Source organism: Cervus elaphus, chromosome 23 (assembly GCF_910594005.1).
Source record: "Cervus elaphus chromosome 23, mCerEla1.1, whole genome shotgun sequence".
NCBI lineage: Eukaryota > Metazoa > Chordata > Mammalia > Artiodactyla > Cervidae > Cervus > Cervus elaphus.
In genome coordinates, this window is record NC_057837.1 from 36251511 (window position 1) to 36272523 (window position 21013).

Here is a 21013-nt window from a genome sequence, read left to right on the forward strand (position 1 = left end):
TGGCCGCGGGGCTCCAGCCGCTCCGCCGGGGGGCGGGCCGGGCGCGGGCGAAGAGCTCTGCCCCGCGGCTCAGAGCGGCGCCGGCGTCTGGGCTGCGGGCGGCGCCGGCCGTCTCCCGCGCTCCCCCTCGCGGAGGCCGGGCGTCCGTGACCTTAGGGGAGTTGCGGGTCGAGCTCGGCCTCGGGCCCTGCCTCTGCGATCCTCCCCACCCGGCCTCGGGCCGGCGCGCCCCAGCATGTGGCTTCCTCTTCGTTTCCCCAAAACTCGCGAGGGACCCGCGTGGCCGCCTTCGGACCCGTCCCGCCGCTCGGCTGCCTCGGGAGCCGGGGGAAAGACGACCCTAGAGTGAGCCCTGCCGGCCCGCGTGCGCCCGGGGAGGGAGGCCGGGCGCGGGGCGCTTGCCGCCTTTCTCCCCCTCCCCTCTGCGCATCCGCCTCGCTCGCCCGCCCTGTGATCAATAAAGCCCAGACAGACAGACTGTTGATCAGCAGGAGCCGCCGAGTTCTCCAGGGTAGACGGGACGAGTAGCTGGCTACAGACACTTAACGAAAATTAGCAAATCCAAAAGCACCCGGCGCCAGCGAGACGACACAGGCCGAGACTGACACTCAATTAACCACCCCCCCAAACAGTCGCCGGCAAACACAGCGGCTGACCCTGATCAATATCAGCCCGGCGGTGATCTCCTTTCTGAGACGCTAATTCATTTATTAGAACTTGGGGGGCTGCCCGCCCCAACGTACCCAAAGGCGGTTGGGGGAGTGGCGGGATGCTGTTTTTTATTTTTGTGGAAGTGAAATTCAGTTTAAAACTCGTATCTGAGGGAAGCTCTTTTCTCCTCTCTCCCCAAAACCTGGGATTAACAAAAGTCAACCATTTGCAAAATTTCCTTTTAGGATCAGCAGCATTTTGCGACCTGATAACAAGGTCAAGGAGTGGGGCAGGGAAGAAAGGCGCATTTAAAGTTAAGGCAGGAGGAGCAGTCAAACCTTGAGGACTAGAGTGCAGAAATGAGGTTTAAGACTAAGAAGAAAAGCTATGTATATTTATGTAGATACGTCTTTAGGACTGAAAATCCAGGCGAACCTTGAAAAGTTGCTGGAAGTCCACAGAGCTTCAGGATGTAGTTAATGAAATTGCCTTTGAAAAATAATGTCTATATGTAGAAAAATAAAATAATTTCATAAACTGATGTTCTGCCCATTACTTCACTAGATCAAAATTGCATCTAAAAGAGGGGAGGGCTGGCCCAGCGGAAGGTCAAAGAGGAAATTAAACCGGTTAGGGCACCAGGTAAACAGCAGGCGTTTCTTTAGTTGGGGGGGATGGTTGAGGGGGGGAGCTGCCCAGCAGTCCTGAGGAGGGGTTTGATTAGCACTTCCTGACATCTAATTCCTTGACAAGTTAACAGTTCTAAGGGGTTTATGCAGACAATACTGTTCTTGTAATGACACACTCCCTTTTAACTCTAGAGTCAATTATTAGCTAACAGGAAACTTAGAGTATATTCATTCAACTTTTGGACCACCCATTGTAGTTCAGGCTCACAGTTTGTGCAGTTAAAAGTCAGAAACTAAAAAGTAAATCACAAACAATGGAACTGGCAGATAACAGAGATTAGGAGCACAGTGGTGATGCATAAAGAAAGCAGAGGGAACCAGCCCAGGAAGAGAAACAAGTCCAGAAGGTCTACTGGAAGCAGTGACATGCACCATGACTCCTAACCACTGAAAGAATTGGGAGGGGACCATTACAAGCACAGGGGACTCCAGGAACTTGGGGATGATATTCATTGATCGCACTGGAGCTTGTGGGTGGTCAGGAGGGGGTGGGTGGATGGGAGGACAAGCAATTCTTTATTGCTGGAGCATGAAATGTGGAGCAAGGAGTGGACAGAGATGCACCAGGAGATAACCATATTTACCTGTGATACAGATAAAAATAACTTTAACGGAAGAGAGTGTAGGGGGATGTGTTGATGAAAGTCATATTGTAGTAAACACTTTCTGAGTGCCTTCCCAGCCCTGTTCAGAGACTGTCCATTTTCTCTGGAGTGGGCTTGGCCGCCAGCCTAGGGCCATCTGGCCGTCTGCGCCTCTGACGATAGCTTGTCACATGACCCCAGTTGGACAAATTAGTTTCCCTCTTCTGGGTCTTTAGACTGAGATGCTAGTCAATCTCTAGAGGTCACTTCATGGAAGACAAATTCAGAGTCCATCTGTGTGCAAAGCAAGAGAGAAAAAAAATGACAGAGATATGTAAGGTGGCACAGATGTTAACTCCAAATGGATTCCCAGTCCTTGGCTTAACTTCCAGTCTTTAAGTTTCATCTCAGGGTTAACTCGGCTCTTAGATAAGGTCCTCTTGTTACTTAAGCTCCTTTACTTTCAACCCAAAGGGTTCAAACATTGATGTTTATATTTTGCTGAATTTATATCAATTATTGTTATTCCAGGATGTATACTTTTTTGGTTCCGAGTACAATTCAGAATGAGTATGTCATGATCAGGCAATGATTCTACTTCTTTTGCTTTCGTTATTAGCTTAATGGGCAAGATTTTTAAATGGCTAAAAATTAGTTTTAAGAGAAACAAGTCTGCACTTTAATGGTTTTGGAGCAGACATGGACTTTTCAACTAAATGAACTAGTGTTTGAATCAATATGGAAAATCAAAATCATAATATGTCAATTATGAGGCCATATCAATAGTTGAGAGGATAAACAACAATTTTAATTCAATTTAAGGCTCAAGAAAAATTGCTTCTCTACAGAATTTTACTTGTTTTGTATATAATTTGGTTATTACTTTCCCACATGTAGGTTGATAAGGAGAAAATAGTCAACTCTAATGGACTTTTTCTTTTATTTAAATCAGCAGATGAAATCAGTGACCAAAATTCTTTTTACCCTTATGAAGAGAATTCTGAAAATATAAGCTGGGAACCAGCTATCCATACCCAAGAACAGAAAGCTGATTTGAGATGTAAAACTTGCACTAATTAAACATTATGATAGTTTTGCACTTTCTAACAGTGTTCTACATGTGATATATATGAACCATATACTATATAATCACAATATGCCACTATGATACACTTCCATGGTTGTCCTACACCACAGAAAAACACTAAAAATTTTTTCCTTATATTAAATAGGAAAAAAAAAAATCTCAAGGGTTTTTATGTCCAAACTCATTTTAACAAAGATGTAAATACCCTTGCAATCTCTGCTTACACAAACAATGCCACTGTTTCCCAAAATTATACGAGATCCCCCATTTCAGCAATGTCTCTCTGCAAGATGCAGATGAAAAATAACTTGGTACATTTTGTTCAGAAGCAGTTGTGTTTAAGTTCCTGGATAGCACGCAAACTATTGCAGTCTAGAGATAGAATCTAACATTTCTGCTTGTTATACAAATCTCCTACCAACCAACAATACACAGAGGTTAGATAACACTTTGAATTCCCAGTAGCAGGGTTTTTTGAAGTCATTTGTTCTCAGAAGTTAGGAGGGCAAAGCTAAAATTTACTTTCTTTGGAATATGGTCAAAGGTGAGAGATTAGTCCAGCTCAAAGGAATGACTGTCTAGTGTAAAGTTTTTCTTTTCTTTCTTTCAAAATGGAAAAGGAGATAAAGAACAGAGTGCAGAGTCCAGAAGGTAGTGTGATAGGGCCTAGACAAAAAGAAGAAGATTCCCAAATGTCCATTCTCCCACAAACTAGCAAAAATGCTATCGAGTCTTACAAACACCGTAAATCTAACAGATACTGTAGAACAGTATTCCCCAGCCTTTTTGGCACCAGAGACTGGTTTCGTGGAAGACAGTTTTTCCACAGGCCGGGGCAGGGATGGTTTCAGGAAGATTCAAGTGCATTCCATTTACTGTGTATTTTATTTCTATAAAGTATCCATGGAGTATCTGTTGAGTTGAGGTTTTCTTTACAAAATTTAAGGCAACTAAGTTTAGAATACAGTAAGTAACAGGGACTTCCTTGGTCGTAGAGTGGTTGAGACTTCTTCCAGTGCAGAGGGTGAGGGTTCCATGCCTGGTTGGGGAGCTGAGATCCCACATGCCTCAAGACCAAACAATCAAAACATAAAACAGAAGCAGTATTGTAACAAATTCAATACAGACTTATAAGAAAGAATACAGTGAGAAACAGATTAAAAGAACATTATGAATTTAACAGTGGACATCGTTTATAATCAAATAGTATCAAATATATTCTGTGTGATCCTTGATACAGTCTTTGTTCTATTGACTTATATTAATATAGTCTCCAATTCAGCCAGTAGAACTTCTGGAAATTATTCAATAATTTCTACTAGTTTTGCCTACCTGATGCCAAATAATCAGATTGACTCCTTTTGTTCTTTTAACTAAAATGGTAAATTAATCTTTTAAAGCAGAGAAATTACCTTAAATTCTGCTTAAAGGAACATCCTTGACCCAGAACGCTGTTGAAATTCATTCAGTGAATAGTATTTGGGGTTCTATGTTCTCAACTGGCAATACTTCATTTGCCTTTTTTGGTTTTTTTTTTTTTTTTCTTTTTACTGTTCATGTACAAAACATTGAGGGCTTATCTGTTGGCTCAGTCAGTAAGGAATCCTCCTGCAATGTAGGAGACCCAGGTTCAGTCCCTGAGTCAGGAAGATTCCCTGGAGAAGGAAATGGCAACCCACTCCAGTATTCTCACCTGGGAAATCCCATGGACAGAAAAGCCTGGTGCACTACAGTCCATGGGGTCACAAAAGGGTCAGACGTGACTGAGCAACTAAATAACAAGAGCGAAACACTGAAATTCAAAGCTTTGATATTTTGATTAGAAAATCCAACGTTTAGACTCTTTCTTGACATTTGGCATCCTTGCCTACTCTCCAAAACCTGCCTGTATTTCCACGGTTCTACATTTTTTCAAGCTTATACATGGGGTATAGCTTCCAAGACTTTCAGTGAATGCCTGAAACCTTAAATAGTACCAAACTCAATATAGACTATGGGGATTTTTTCCTCTTCATACATACCTAGAAAAGAGTTTAATGTATAATTTAGGCACAGTAAGAGAATATCTGAATTGCCAGCATCACTCTCGTTGCACTTTGGGGCCATTTTTAAGAGTAAGCATCACTTGAACACAAGTGCTGGGACCATGACAGTCCACTTGATAATTGAGAGGGGCTGTGTGTATGTGTGTGTGCTCAGTCACTGAACTGTGTACAACTTTTTGCAACCCCATGGACTGCAGACTGCCAGGCTTTTCTGTTCATGGAATTTTCCAGGCAAGAATACTAGAATGGGTTGCCATTTTCTACTCCAAGGGATCTTCCTGACCCAGGAATTGAACCCACGTCTCCAGCATTGGCAGGCAGATTCTTCACTACTGTGCCACTTGAGAAAGCCGTGAAAGGGCTACTAAGTAACTAACAGACAGGACACCCTGAACTAGAGGATAGTTCACAGGAATGATCCCAGGGTGAGACGGACAGCAGGAGATTTCATTCCACTGCTCAGAATGGCAGGCAAGGTAAAACTTTTGAATTGTTTATTTCTGGAGTTTTCCATTTAATATTTTTGGACAATTTAGCAGGTAACTAAAACCTTGGGTGGATATCAGAATTGCAGACAAGGGGAGGACTGCAGTAATGACTTCTCTCCTCCAGTTATTCTCCTCTAATGTTGGATCTTCCAAACTGAAATCTCATTGCCAGAACAAAATGATGTCTTTTGCCGTGGAACTTTGAAATGACTAATATTTGCCATCAAGTTTCTGTTCCTGCCGCTGTTCTTATTTCATAACAATTTCCAAGGAAATAATGAGTTATACAGCATTTGTTTTGCCATTTACAAAGTATTAAGATACACATTAAATGTGATGTATGCCTTCAACCTGTGAAATGAAATGCCATCCAGATGAACATATCTTCTAATATTTAATGCACTTCAGGGAAATGTACCCAATGGGCAGAGGTTGTGAAGAGAGCCCTGAGCTGCCCTGAGAACATCACTGAACAATTCTTGCTCACATCCTTGATATCAGGGGAAGAACTTACAATGCGTTTTCCCCCATATTCAATAATCTTCCTTTGTTCCCCTTGGTCACCTAACGCATCAGCTCCTATTCTGCTGTGCATTTGTTTAAACACAAGTAAGTCCCCCCAGCACTGGCCCATTCATAGTTTGGTGTCACTTGCTTAGATTTTTAGCCTACAATTTCAAAGATGTCATTTAAAATGTGCACATTTATAATTCAGTCAAATTTGTTTAATTAGAAGAATAAGAGACACACTTAAAGATGAGTTCTTTTAGGAGGGGTTTCTTGGGAAGACACAATAGGCTTATTGTAAGCATATGGCTAGCCAGTCATTTATAAGCATTACTTATCTTCCCTGGAAGCCAGTAACGCTGAAACCGGAAACTAGAACACTTTGGGTCTCTTTTTCCCAAGGTTCTCCTTGCTTCTTGCCTCTCTAACAGACAGCTGGCATCCTTCCCCCATTTCTAGTTTTTGCTTTTCATAACTTCTGCTTGCTTTTATACAATCAGAAGCCCCCATTAGAGAGATTGCTGTTCAGTTTATGGAGAGACAATTTCAAAATGCTCAGTTTATGGTACAATCAGCTAGGACAGGGTCCTGGCTAATATCAAGCACAGCTAAAAAAAAAAAAAAAAGAAAAAAAAATCCACAGCTGCTGCCCCTCATCAAGGTCATGGACCAGGAAGACTATAGGGTATATCACATACATATGCCATATTATGCCTTATGGTGCTGGCCTCCCATATGGCATATGTATATGTGATGCACAGATACAAATGAGGTTATCATTTAACCATCCTTTTTATTTTTATTTTGTTGCTGTTAGAATTAGGCTTGAAAAAAGATTCATACACTGTAATTGATCGATATGTCCTTAAAACTCTTTAGGTTATCATTTGCACCCCCCCCCCCCTTCTTTGCTAGTTACTTATTGAAACAATCAAATCACATGTTCTATAGAGTTCTCTGTGATCTGGAATCTGCTTCTCCATGAGAGTGCATCTCCATGGTGTCACTTAACATGTTCCCCTTTCATGCTGTTATTTCCTGTGAATTGGTTGTTAGATCAAAAGGCTTGATCAGATTTAGACTCAATTGGCAAGACTATTTCCTAGGTGATGATATGTATGTCTCTCAGAAGTTCACTCTGTTTGTTTCTATTTGTGTGATATGAAGTTATTGATAATCATTGCCTAGATTCACTGTTTCATTGGGGGATGCAAAACAATGATATTCTATTGTTTTCGCTTCATTTATTGGCTGGAACACTTCTGTAAAGAGAAACTTTCCCCTCATGTTTAACTCACCTTTTAAATAAGAAAAGTATGAGTGAGTGGAATTAAGATTATTCCTTTAAATTATTAATTTGTGAATTTATCACTTGAGTGTTAGCTGCCATCAAGATCTTAGTTCCCTGGCCAAAAATGAAACCCCAGCCCCAGCAGTGAAAGAGCCAAGCCCTAACCACTGAACCGCCAGGGAACTCCTTCATCAAAAAGAAACTTAAGGGACTTCCTTGCAGTCCAGTGGTTAAAACTCCTCACTTCCATTGCAAGGGGCACGGTTTCAATCCCTGCTCAGAGCGCTAAGATCCCACATGCCACACAGCACAGCCAAAAAAAAAGAACAGAGCCTCAGTGCCCCTGTGGTTACTGTCAAGCTGTCTAACATACATGTAACCAAAATTCCAGGAGAGGGGCTCAGAGAAACTAATTAAAGAAATAAAAGTTGAAAACTGTCCAAATTTCAAAAATTTAAAAAAAAAAAAAAACTTACATAACCAAATAAAGGTGGCCCATCTTATGTGAACTAAAGACGCAGAATATTTCCAGAATCCAGGACTGAAAAAACACTTTGAACTTGGATTATTTTTAATAGACAGCGATCTGGACTCTCCCGTCTTTTCAGTTGACTATGGCAACTAATGGAGAAAGAAATGGCAACCCACTCCAGTATTCTTACCTGGAGAATCTCATGGACAGAGGAGCCTGGCAGACTATGGTCCATAGTGTTACAGGGAGTCAGACATGACTGATGTGACTTAGCACGCATACACATGGCAACTGAAAGAGCTTTTCTATCCAGTAGCCTGAGAAAGATGAGTATTCGGGGTGAACAGTCATCTGGCTTTTTCCACACATGTAGTTTGAATACTGGAGACCAAGGTGCCTGCCAGTCTGTATGTAACACACAAGCCAAAACCATCAACTTTACAACCCAGAAGCCAAAGGAGTCACTGGCTTCCTCACAGTTCCACCCTCTCTGCCCCACCCCATACCACTTAGCTGTTCCTCATAAAATCACAGGAGTACGAAGAGAGTTCTCTGAAAAAGCAGCATTGTTTGCATCATTACTAAATTTTCCTTTTCTATCAGGCTCCCCAAGGAGATTGTAAACCCTGAAGGACCAGAAATCCTTTCTATCCCTTGCTTATTCCCTTGGACGCCTGCACACTGTGGTCCTGAATACGTCTTATTTTTAATAAGTGAACGTGAACAAGAGTGTTTCCAGTGGAAACGAGGTAACCTTGCAGATGAGGGGGCTGCACTAACCAGGAGACAGAAGACCTGAATTGTAACCCCCCCTCCATCACTCAGCATGTGACCAGGAGAGATGAATTGTCCCCTTTGTATCTCACCACCCCTTCCCCACAAGGGACAGCTGCGGTAGGTGACCAGGCTGCCTCTGATATTCCTATGAGAGGAACATGAGACCGTCTTATAAAGTTTTAAGTGTGACACTCTATAGAAGTGTTACATGATTTTCCTTAAAATCACAGGCTTCATGTGAATCAAATCCATTTTTTTATCATCTAGATGCACTGATGATAGCTTCACGGCTGTCTGAGTGGTTTTAGGATTTTCTTCTCCTGAGAGCTGAGGATCCGGGGGCACAAATGAGGCCGCCCGCAGCCAAGACAGGCTGGCAGGGTGATGCTGTCTCCCTAAAAACAGCAAGAATCTTGCCACAGAGCTTACCTCCCGTGACTGGTGATAGTCCAAGAATCAGCCGAGACAAATTGGTCAGCTAACTTATCATTACGCAAGAGATTTAGCTGCTCCCAGGAGCCATAATTCATGCCTCTGGTCTTCTGGGAAAAACAAGAAGAATCTTCCACCCTGGAATAAGATTCCTTTGGAGTGTGTGTGTGTCTGTGTGTGTGTTCAATCAAAAAAGTTTTTTTAATTAATGCATGGGGGACATCAGGTGGGCTTTCTTCAATCTATGTCTTGAGTGGAGGTTTCTAGACCCCTGGACTCTAGTCATAATATTCAGCCTGTTTTGCCTTCTGAGCCAGAAGATGGCCAAGGAGCAAATCACCATCAGGGTCAGATTCAAGGCTTCCTTGGAAGCCACCATGTTCATGCTGCTCATGAAAAGGTCAACTTATTCTTGTATGGAAGTGAGATAATAAATGTGAAAGGCTTTGTACACATGAGGTTCATGTTTTAAACGTCTTTGCACCTCCTTCGATGTGGAAGACAGAGCTGATGACTGATACACATGCGTTGAGTATGTAGGCCCTTCCTTTTACCATTATTGGTGTTTAGTCACTTAGTCATGTCTGACTCTTGGCAACCCCATGGACTATAGCCCCATCAGACCCCTCTGTCCATGGGATTTCCCAGGCAAGAATACTGGAGTGGGTTGCCAGTTCCTACTCCAGGGGCTCTTCCCAACCCAGGGATTGAACCTGTGTCTCCTGCATTGGCAGGCAGATAGATTCTTTACCACTGAGCCACCCCCTCCTTTGGATTACCCATCTCCAATTCAGCAGCAGTTTTCAAAAAAGTCTGATACTGCTTATCCACTGTTAGAAGGAAGCATTTCCCAATAAAACCCTGATTGATTATGGATACACTTGCCATGAACAGCTCATGAGCCACACTCTCTTACATGGATGATCAATAAATTTCCTGAAGAGCCTCCTGCCCTCAAAAGGCTTACAACCCTGCCATCCTTCTTTTTGGTGACTGTCTAACTTCATTTTATTTTAATTGAAGTATAGTTGCTTTACAATGTTCTGTAAGTTTCTGCTATACGGCAAAGTAAATCAGTTATATATATACATTTATCCCCTCTATTTTGAATTTCTTTCCCATTTAGGTCACCGCAGAGCATTAAGTAGAGTTCCTTTCTCGTGCTACAGGGCATGTTCTCATTAGTTATCTATTTCATTCCCCTGTGTATACACAGGGGCTTTCCTGGTGGCTTAGATGGTGAAGAATCTGCCTGCAATGTGGGAGATCTGGGTTCGATCTCTGGGTTGGGAAGCTCCCCTGGAGAAGGAAACGGCTACCCACTCCAGTATTCTTGCCAGGCAAATTCCACGGACAGAGGAGCCTGGCGGGCTACAGTTAAGGGGCTTGCAAAGAGTCAGACATGATTGAACGACTAACACACACACACAAGGATACATAGGTGACTGTCTAATTTTAACAAAAGTTTGTAGAAACTGGGAGCAGGGAGGGTGCTGACATTACTTTTCCCTAATCTTTCAAGTCACCCCCCTGCGAAGCCCAGCAGTCTTTCTGGAAATAGGTGAATTCGGCCCCTGACAGATGTAGATAAGGCAGAGAAAAAGAGCCTAGGTTTCCATATTTTTGCCTGGAGGTGTAATCAAAGCCTTTTCAGATCTAAAATCTTTTTGTTTCCATCACACTCAAAGAGTTCAGCAAGAGAAGGGAGATAAAGAGATGGGGCGGGGCGGAGGGCGGGGCGGGGAGGAGCGTCTTTCATCCCGGCAGATCCAGGAAGTCTGGGAAAGTTAACCCCGGACTCCACACAGGCGTGCGGTTCGCGGTTTACTGCAAGCAGAGAAGTGTACCTGGAGATAAGCGTTTTGGTAGAAAATAAATGCTAGTGCAGGTTTCTCTGAGTTTCCGTTGCAAATAGAAAAAAATAGCAGCAGCGTCTTTTGGGCCCTTCGATGGGAAACCAGAGGGGCCTCGGGCCGGAGAGGGTCAGACAGGCAAAGATCAAAGGAAGAGAGGAGGGCCAGGCCGAGAGGATGGGCCGACCCAAAAAAGGGAGAGGCGGGGAGGGAGGCTGGGAGGCGGGAGCGAGCGAAATCCTGGGGAACCGAGCGCGGCGAGACGCCCAGTTATTCTAACTGCAGATAACGGTGCCCCGGCACGAAGCATCCCGGCGCATCGCACCCGCCGGGGTCCTCCGGCGTCGTGCCGCGCAGCCTCAAGGTCAGGACCCCTGGGCCCCCGCTGCCCACTCACCTGCCCCGCTCACCTGCTCACCTGCCTGCTCCTCCCTCTGTTCTCTGCCACCTCGCCTCCTCCCTGACTTTGTCCAAAATAAACGAGGGTGCAGACCCATCCGGTCTGCTCAGAGCCACCACCCCCCCCCACCCCAGGCTAGAGGCTACAGGAAGTGGAGACGCGACCCGTGTGTCGCCGCGTCCCCATCGGGCTGGAGATTTCAGTCTTACATCCCCCCAGAACCTCCTTCCCTTTTCCCCTTTGCACGCTGGGGTCTTCAAAACAAGCCGCCGAACTTGTGGAGCAGGGGAGTGAGGGAAGGTGGTGAATGGGATGAGAAAGTGCTTTATTGTTGTCTAACTTCCGACCAAAATGGGGATCGGAAATTATATATTATAATCATTCATGATAAGCAGTCAAGGGTGATGGAATAGAGGGTCCCGACTGGCCCCCTGCAGGTGTACAGACAGGCCAGGAGAGGTTAGGGGTGGAGAGTGAGGTGTGTTTGGAAAAACCACAGTTACATTTATATAAATATAATATAAATGTAAAATATATATATTTTTCCTGGTTGCAAAAGTTGTGCATCCTTGTAGAAAACTTGGAACATGCGGCAAAGCAGTGTGAAGTGTCTGTGGCTGCGACAGGTGGCAGGGGGCACGGCCCCTGGGGCTCGGGTGGGACTCAGCCCAGCAGGGTGTCATGTTGGCCAAACATGGAGACATATCCCACACCTGTTTCTATAAACAGGTAGGACCTACCTTATATATACAGGTAGGACCAGTAGAGTGATCTCTAAGATCATCTCCAGATTCTGTGGAAGAGCCTCAAAAGTGAGATCTAGATCCAGTGCGAGGGCCACCTTCTCTATCCGGTTGTAGGGTGGAATTACTACTTTTCAAGAAATGCTTTAAAAAAAAAAAAAAGAAAGAAAGAAATGCTTTAAGAAGGCCTCCAAAAAGTAGCCATCTAACCTCATCCTTTAGAAGCACTGTCCCTTACAAACAGGTGCAAGGTCCAGTGAATAAGAAGCCGCCTGTGAATGCAGGGGACACAGGTTCAATCCCTGGTTCTGGAAGATTCCACATGCTGTGGAGCAACTAAGCCCATGTACCACAACTACTGAGCCCAAGCTCTAGAGCCCTTGAGCTGCAACGACTGGAGCTCGTGTGCCTGGAACCTGTGCTCTGCAACAAAAGAAGCCACTGCAATAAGAAGCCTAGCAAGCAAACCTTAAAAAAAAAAGATGCGGAGGGACTTGCCTGGCGGTCTAGTGGTTAAGACTTCTTCCAAAGCAGGGGGTGAGGGTTCAGTCCGTGATTAGGAAGCTAAGATCCCACAGGCCTCGTGGCCAAAACAAATCAAAACATAAAACAGAAACAATATTCTAACAAATGCAATAAAGACTTTAAAAATGGTCCACATCAATAAATAAATAAATAAACAAAGATCTTTAAGAAAAAAACAAACAAAAAGACCAGTGCAGATAATATCAGACATATTTGACAAGGCAACTTGACGCCAATGCAGGTTAAAAGAAAGTCCTGCACCAAACAATGCCTGTCTTATTGGAAACTGATCAGACCTTTCAAGAATATGACCCTAATGCAGATGGAGCACCTTAAAAGGTCTCTGATGAAAGAGTGATCAAGTTGATACGGGCACTCAATGTTACGCTTAACAATAAAAGTGAAGGGAAAATTTTCAATGGTAAAAAAGGAGACTTGCTAGTATAATGGCAGGGGTGCACCAAGGACCAGTAGAAGCCAGCTGCAAGCTGTCAGGAAAGCTTAAAAATAAGGAAGACCTTCCTAGCATGATTGCTGTCAGGAGCCTAGAAGGGCTGTGATTCCTGGGCACTTAAAGGGAAGACCAGTGAAGGATGAGTGAGCTAATGGTTGGAGCAGGTGACCCTTTAAAATCTCTTTCAACACGAAGATGCTGTAGTTTCAGCCACAGGTTCTAGTTATGGATGAAATGTGTCATTTTCCAAAAGTAGGGGAAATGCTGGGCCCTGGAACTCATCTGAAAGGACTCAGGACCTAAGAATCAACTCAGACTGTCCCAGGCTGCTCCAGACCAAGGACACTCGCTGAAGGGCTGAGTGAGGGCTGAAGTTCAGTTCCCACTCTCAGAACCACCGTGCACCCTGGGCGGGCCCTGACTGCTTGAGAGTTTTTCTAATTCACACACAAAAGCAGAGTACAGCCCAACCCTCACTAACCTGGCAGGTCTGGTTCATTGGCAGAGAATTACAGTGTGGACTGCAAACAGCAGATGGCCCACAGGAAGACAGCTGATAACTGGGCTCTCAAGTCAAGTTTGCGATCCATACAAAACCAAGGAGAAAATCTCAGAACCATTTTAAATTCTCCCAAACTTGAATCTGTTTCTGTCCTGATGGAATTCATCTTCTTCCACTCACCACCTGGACAGATTTAACTTTCTGTGGGAATAAAGACTCAGCAGACTCTGTAAAGCTTCCTCGGAGATAATTTCACATCCATATCATAATTCCATACCAAAAAAAAAAAAGCAGAGGAGGGTGGAGGGAGAGAGCCTCCATCTTTCTTCCTGGTGTCATTCTAGTTTGTTTTCCCGACTTCTGCTAACATGTTATTTTATTTTCTCCACTTTTAAAAAATTGATTTACAATGTTGTGTTAGATTCTGTTACACAGTAAAGGGATTCAGTTATACATATATATATATATACATTCTTTTTAATATTCTTTCCCTTATGGTTTATCACAGGATATTGAATATAATTCCCCATACTAAACAGTAGGACCTTGTTTTTTAATCCATGCTATATGTAACAGTTTGCATCTGCTAATCCCAAACTCCCAGTCCATCTCCCTTCCCTGCATCCTCCTACCCGCCCCCCTCCCACAACCACAGTCTCTGTTCACTATGTCTGTAAGTCTGTTTCTGTTTCATAGATAAGTTCATTTGTAACACGTTATTTTAAATTCTTGAAAAGTCTCCCTTGAGATATTTCTGGGACCAGACCCTCCAGAAACCGGAATGGAACCAGCTTGCATCTTGGGGCCCTGGGGCCAGAGTGTCAGAGCTGCGAATAGGGCCTTTGCCCCAAATCATCAGCCACTCCTTTATCACACATTTGATTCTTACACGTGCATCATACAAGTTATTTAAAATAATGTCTTCACTCTTTAGAGAATGGAAAAAAAAATGTTTTTTAAAAAAAAATTTAAAAAAAAAAACCACACCAGGGTGACCCTTTTCCCCAACCCAGCACTGGAACTTGCACAACCGTTGTCACGTTTGTTTTTCAGAGAGTTAAATGGCTCTGTTGTGCAGCTTTCCCCTCTCGGAGGGGATGCCCTCTCTGGCCGGAGAGAACGGGCCTGGGCCTGGGCCTGGGTCTCTCTCGCCCTCTAGTGGCGAGAGGGAAGCAGCGCGCCCACCTGGGAAGATGGGCTGCGCTTTGCTACTGACACCGGAAGCGAGATCATTCTAGGGGAAGTTGAGACTCAGTATTTCAACGACCCTGTTTCACTATCACGCGGTGACCTCAGTAAGAGGGCTGTGAGCCCTGTTCCAGAAGCTTCATAGGGCTTCAGACAATAACGAATAAACTCCTTTGTGCATGAGACCAGGGAAGGTGATGGTAGCAGCAGATCCAGGTGCGATGAGGACCATGTCCAGAACCTGGTTCTCAAATTCCTCCGAGAGCCTGTGTCGCCCGCCAGCAAGCCAGGGCGCTTCCTGAGGAGGAGTTCATATTCTGGGTGACCCTGGTTCATTTCTTGCTTTTTCATACTTTTGATGGAAATGTGTTTACCGAACAGAATCCAGGAGAGGCATCGCCCCAAACCTCTAAGTTCTAAATGCGTGCATTGTTCCTGCAAACCCACAAGCTGTTTTGGCCAGCTTCAGCTTTCAAAAGCAAACAGAAAACCTCCAAGCAGATGAATTAAACAAAGCCATCCTCCATTCCTGATTCATGTAACACCAAAGGAAGGTGACTGACCATTCTGATTCTGTTCTGAGGGTGGAAGTGTTGGAGGAAGGGCTGGCGGGGGCTACACCCCCTCACGTGACCTGGCAACCTGACTCTCATTTGGGTCGAGATCAAAGCCAAGAAACTAACAGGGTAATTCACCCTCCAACTCCATGGTGAGTCGCCAGTCTAGACTGATCGAATTAATCAAACAGTTCCTCTGTGTCCTAAGAGCTCTATGAGGCCTTGTCAGCTACCTTTAAAGTTAATTGTGAAAATGATCACTCCAGTTTCTGACATTAGAGTTGAGGAAACTGAGAGGAAGTACGATGCCCGCCCACCACCCACCCCAGGGCCAAGCAGAAACTCTGGGCTCAGGGCATTACCGTAGGGCTGTCTCAAAGCTAGAAAGTTATTCCCAGACATTGCAGTCACTGTTAAATCGTGGTAGACTTCTCTTTGAAACAGGGTGTGGGATGAAATTGTTGGTGTTCTGTGATTCCATAGGAACATTTTGGCATTATTAAGAGGTCGAATTACCTCTGGACCAAAGAAGCAATTTGAGGGAGAGGGGGGAAAGGAAAAGAGATAACTTTTGCTCCTGAGAATCAGGCTGTTTATGAGTTAATTGAATCACCGTCACTCTCAGATTTCCCTTACTTCCTAGGAGCCTGAAGTAAGGATTTCTGGGAAGTTTTTAGGTCATTCTAGGATTTCAACTTTCATTGCAGGAACCAGCCAGCCTAGGTAGCTGGCAGTGACTGTTTTCTCTGATGCTGGGTTTTATTTGCAATCTTCCTCTGCTCTGTCTGACCTTGGCCTTCTGGAGAAAATGTTTCCTGACCCTGACCCTGATCTTGGCATCATTCCATACATAAACAGCAGCAGCGAGAACCACAGCCTTCACACTCACACCAGCCAGGATGCCCATACCCACAAGGAAAGTGGCCTCCAGGGAAGGGGCCCCTCAGGGCTCTGACCAAGGTCCACACCCGATTCCATCTTCAGGAGAATGGAAGGACCCTCCCCCCACACAATCACTCCTGGAGATGACATCATCTTCCAGGCCATCAAGGAACACAGCCCAGATCTCCCCACGGGCCCTGCCCTCCAGAGACCCAGCTTCCCTCCTCCTCTGAGCAGCAAATGCATGGAACTTGGTGATGTGGATGCAGGAGAGACAGTGAGGGAGGAGCCCTGGGCTGAGCATCACCTTGATCCCAGCTCTGGGTCTGGGTTTGGTCGGCTCTCACTGAGCCCCTTGGGGTTGCAGAACCTCAGTTACAGAATGAGCCAACCTGAAAACTGGCTTCTGGAGTCCCTCGAGGCTCTAGAATTCCACAAACCTTCCTTGTGATGCCCGCTCGTGTTGTGGAGGGCCGGTAACAGGCTGGCAAGGCGGGGAGGGCAGGCCTTCAGAGAGAGAGAGACAAATAGCACAGGCTCCACTCATAAGTGGAATAAAATGATATAAATGAACTTATTTACAAAACAGAAATAGACTCACAGATTTCAAAAACAAACTTCTGGTTACTAAAGGGGAAAAGTAGGGAGAAGTAAATTAGGAGCTTCGGATTAACATATACATACTACTATATACAACCAACAAGGACCTACCATATGGCACAGGGAACTCTTCTCAGTATTCTGTGATAACCTGTATGAGAAAAGAATCTTAAAAGAGTGCATATATGTACATGCATAGCTGAATCGTTCAGCCAACACCTGCAATTAACACAACATTGTAAATCAACTAATACTTCAGTATACTTTTTTTTTTAAAGGTGGGGCTCTTGTTCTTGGTTTCTACAGAGGCTCCAAAATCGAGTCCATGGTTCCCAAACATGAACAAGTGTGGAAATTATCTGGAGGGCTAGTTAAAACAGATTAATGGGTTTCTGATTCAGTAGGTCAGAGATGGGGCCTGAGAATCTGCATTTCTAGCTAGTTCCCAGGTAGCGCTGATGCTGCCGATTGGGGACCACACTTTGAGAACCTTTGGCCTTGAGCTTCAAAGAGATAGCAAGTACCCCCCCCCCCCCCCCCCGTCCTCAGGAGATGCATTGAGAGATGGCTGAGGGGTTGTACACCTGCTCTACCGGCAAGACGGGGGCTCCTCCAGATAGATGCCAAGACCTACACCTGCCAACAGGTTTCCAAATGACCTACAACCTGTCTCCTGGGGTTAGCCTCAGAGGAGAATATAGTGATAACTAATACAGTGGTTTCCAGTTTTTGAAGAGCGCTGCTGTGCTTTTTTTCATCCTGACTACCCTGTGATGCATAAAAGGGAGATATTATTATCCCTATTTTCGGAAAAGGAAACTGCAGTTTCTGCTGATCCCATCTTTGATCATATCAAAAAGCTGAGAGGCAGTAGAGCAGGGACTCATGACCCACCCCGGGGAAATCATGGTAAAGAATCCCCCTGCCAAGGCAGGAGACGCAAAGAGACACAAGCTCAATCCCTGGGTTAGGAAGATCCCTTGGAGGAGGGCCTGGCAACCCACTCCTGTATTCTTACCTAGAGAATCCCATGGACAGAGGAACCTGGTGGGTTATAGTCCACAGGGTCACAAAAGGTCATACACAACTTAAACACCTTAGCACACACATGTATCTATGTATAACTGATTCATTTTGCAGTACACCTGAAGCTAACACAACATTGTAAATCTACTACACTCAAATAAAAAAATTTTTTTAAATAATAAAAATACTTGATCATCAATACCATAAAAAAATCCTTGCCCCTTCATCCCAGGGTTCTCACCTGTCACAGGGCCCTGTATCCCTGATTAGCAATGCTGTGAGGCTGGTGCGGGGTGGGGTGGGGGCATGGGTTCTGATTGGTACCACGAGAGTTGAGCAATCAGTCTGACCATCAAACTCCTGTCCCAGCAAGCCTGAGGCCCCGTGACAAGATTCTAAGGGCAAAGGGGAGGACAGATATCAATGACTTCCCGGCCAACCTGAAAGTTGGATCACCGGCCTCCCAGTCCCAGTAGGCAAGAGACAGGCCGGGCCTAGAAGGACTGCAGTGGCCAAGCAGAGAAGGGCAAAGGCTGATTGGTGTGTGGACTGGGGTGCAAACAGCCATAGGGAAAGGAGAAAAAAATTATTAAAATAAGTGTTTAACAAAAATGTACTAAGGTTTTGGCAAAATGATTTCTAGCAAACAGAGAGCCATCCAGAGTCACAGCAGGTCTCTGTCTTGATGTCTCCTTGGCTTGGGGTTCACACACTCAACCAGCAACCTTCTCACCTAAATCTGGCAGCACCTACACCTCTTCTTCAACTACTGCATTGGTTTGAAATGCAAATCGCTGGCTGTTGAGTTAACGGACCAACAGGGATGCTTTTCTGCCTATAAACCTCCTGGCCCTACATCCACCCGAAGCATTTCTCCCACAGGGTTCGGGGGCTGTGGACCAGGTGCATCTGGACTCAAAATGCCACCTGCATCCTGGCAACACCTCACTGGGGTCATGATTCCTCCAGTTTTTTTTTTTTTTTTTTTTTTTTAATAAAGATGGATTTAATGGAGCTGTTTGTTTGTCATACGCTTGGTGGAAGTCTTCACGTCTTCCTGAGCCTTTTTTTTTTTTATTTTAAAAATGAGAATAGAATAGCTATTTTATAAGGTTATTGAGAGGAAGAATGAGGCATTGTGTGCCAAGCACCTGAAACAATGCCCCATCGTGGAAGATGCATCTGGCTTCCTTGCTCTGTTGCCCTTGCCTGGTGAGGGCGGCCCTGGGACTCTGACGGCTCCGGGCAGGGGCTCTGTGCTGCCCGGGCCATGTGATCTGAGACGTGAGACCAAGTTGTGTTTCCTGCTTCAGGGTCTCCCTCCGTTGTCTTGTTGATCAAACAGAGGTCATGATGATAATTCCTGCCGCCTGGGAACATCACGAAAATTAACTAAATATCACCCAAGAGGCTGTGTCATAAGCCATAAAGATCAGTTACTATATCCTAAGGGGTTGACAACCCTAGACAGTGAGTTAAAAAGCGAAGACATCACTTTGCGAACAAAGGTCACTATAGTCAAAGCTATGGTCTTCCCTGTAGTCACAGACAGTTGTGAGAGCTGGACCATAAAGAAGGCAGAGTGAGGAAGAGTTGATGCTTTTCAAACTGTGGTGCTGAAGAAGACTCCTAAGAGTCCCTTGGACTACAAGGAGATCAAACCAGTCAATCTTAGAGGAAATCAACCCTGAATACTCATTGGAAGAACTGATGTTGAAGTTGAAGCTCCAATACTTTGGCCATCTGATGTGAAGAGCTGACTCACTGGAAAAGACCCTGATGCTGGGAAAGACTGAAGGCAGGAAGAGAAGGGGGCGACAGAGGACAAGATGGTTGGATGGCATCATCAACTCAATGGACATGAGTTGGAACAAATTCCTGGAGATAGTGATGGACAGGGAAGCCAGGCGTGCTGCAGTCCATGGGGTCACAAATAGTCGGACATGACTGGGCAACTGAACAACAAGGGGCTGACGTTTGAGGACAGACCATGACCAGGAGGATGAGGATGAAGGAAGAAGAACCAGAAAGATGCTGTCACAGGCTTCTCCCACTCTTAATTATGCCCAAAGGCTACCTGCTATCTTTGAAAAGTCCAGCTTCCCAAACACAGTGGTGTTACTGGGACTGGTTCATTCAAAAGGCAATAGTTTACTGTCAGTCTTTGAACTAAGACTCACCGTGCGTGTTCCCGGGTCAACAGCATGCAGAGATAATGCCAGATGCTACAGTCTCCGGGATGTGTGTCCTCTAGGCTACAGGACCACCCAACCCACCGCAAGTCAGCCAGCGCTGCAGAGATGGGGTGGCCAGGGCAGGGGCCAGGGGGACTGCAGTTTTCCCTTAGGCACTTCTGCTCCACCAGCTGAGGCCCACCGAGCAAACGGCAAAGTATACGGACACTTGCTGTCCAGCCAGGACTGACCTTTGAACAGGCGAGAAAATAAATAAACACAGAAGAGTTAGGTTATCACAAGGTTCATTTTCTTCTAAAGTAACAAAAGTCACGACCAGTGTGTTGAAGTCTGATACCCCCTCTCTCCCTTCCCCTGCTACAGGGTCCTCAGTAATAACATTACGAGCTCAGGCTGGAATGTCAACTTGAACTTTAACATTTGTGGCACAATCAACCATAACTCCATTTAAGGTCTTTTTTTTTTTTTTTAAACTTGATTGAGTGTTCCAATTTACCCTGCACTTCCTGAGGCCCTTGGGTTAAAACAACATGATCTAATGCAGTGAAAACCAGCAAGAAAATATATTCCTTACTTCCAGTAGCACCAGGCCAATTGAATCCACCCAAAGCACACTTCAATGGTGTTAATCAGCCTAAAGACCAAATGGTTTTCTCTCCTTTCTTTATGTCCACACAGTCAACTCAGAAGCCGACCCTGCCTCACCCCAACTTAGCCTTTTGTTGGCATATAAACATTCACAGTTTCAGGAACAACCAAGCGTCTCTTGGAGCTATAAGTGTCACTGGGTAGTTGTGAGGCTGATTAGACCAGGTGGTGCTAGTGGTAAAGAACCCGCCTGCCAGTGCAGGAGACATAAGAGATGTGGGTTCGACCCTTGGGTTGGGAAGATCCCCTGGAGGAGGGCATGGCAACCCACTCCAGTATTCTTGCCAAAGAATCCCATGGACAGAGGAGCCTGGCGGGTTACCATGAGGGCGCAAAGAGTCAGACACAACTGAAGCTACTAAGCACATATGCAGAGACCAAGAGGAAAGAAAAAAAGTTCAGGTTTCCGTATTTGAT

At 45.0% G+C, this 21013-nt stretch overlaps 1 long non-coding RNA gene across 1 annotated transcript; it reads right to left on the reverse strand.

The window, feature by feature from the left end:
- Window positions 1-1902: 1902 nt before the first annotated feature.
- Window positions 1903-20124, reverse strand: LOC122681657. The gene is made up of 2 exons (XR_006337064.1): window positions 19934-20124; window positions 1903-2218 (listed from the first exon to the last, which is right to left on the reverse strand). It is a non-coding gene; the product is annotated as an uncharacterized LOC122681657 (long non-coding RNA).
- Window positions 20125-21013: the final 889 nt, after the last annotated feature.